Here is a 1,179-nt window from a genome sequence, read left to right on the forward strand (position 1 = left end):
GTAAACACAAATGCATGCATGTTGTAAGTGGTATATGTAAACACATATGCATGCATGTTGTAAGTGGTATATGTGAACACATATACATGCTTGTTGTAAGCGGTATATGTAAACACATATGTATGTATGTTCTTAGAGGTATGTGAGAATGCATATGCATGCATGTTGTAAGTGGTATATGTAAACACAAATGCATGCATGTTTTAAGTGGTATGTGTAAATGCATATTCATGCATGTTGTATGTGTATGTGTAAACACATATGCATGCATGTTATAAGTGGTATATGTAAACACATATGTAGGCATGTTGTGAGTGGTATGTGTAAATGCATATGCATGCATGTTGTAAGTGGTAAGTGTAAACACATATGCATGCATGTTGTAAGTGGTATATGTAAATGCATATGCGTGCATGTAGTAAGTGGTATATGTATACACATATGCATGCATGTTGTAAGTGGTATGTGTAAATGCATATGAATGCATGTTGTAAGTGGTATATGTAAACACAAATTCATGCATGTTGTAAGTGGTATATGTGAACACATATACATGCTTGTTGTAAGTGGAATGTGTAAACACATAGGCATGCATGTTGTAAGTGGTATATGTAAACACATATGCATGCATGTTGTAAGTGGTATGTGTAAATGCATATGCATGCATGTTGTAAGTGGTATATGTAAAACATATGCATGCATGTTGTAAGTGGTATGTGTACAAACATATGCATGCATGTTGTAAGTGGTATGTGTAAATGCATATACATGCATATTGTAAGTGGTATATGTAAACACATAAGCATGCATGTTCTAAGTGGTATGTGTAAAAACATATGCATGCATGTTGTAAGTGGTATGTGTAAATGCATATACATGCATGTTGTAAGTGTTATATGTAAACACATATGCATGCATATTTTGAGTGATATATGTGAACGCACTTGCATGCTTGTCCTAAGTGGTATATGTAAACACATATGCATGTTTGTTCTTAGAGGTATGTGAAAATGCATATGCATGCATGTTATAAGTGGAATGTGTAAACACATCGGCATGCATGTTGTAAGCGGTATATGTAGACACAAATGCATGCATTTTGTATGTGGTATGTGTACACACATATGCATGCATGTTGTAAGTAGTATATGTAAACACATATGTATGCATGTTGTGAGT

This window comes from Sphaeroforma arctica (genome assembly GCF_001186125.1).
Source record: "Sphaeroforma arctica JP610 unplaced genomic scaffold supercont1.1738, whole genome shotgun sequence".
In the NCBI taxonomy this organism is placed as follows: Eukaryota; class Ichthyosporea; order Ichthyophonida; genus Sphaeroforma; species Sphaeroforma arctica.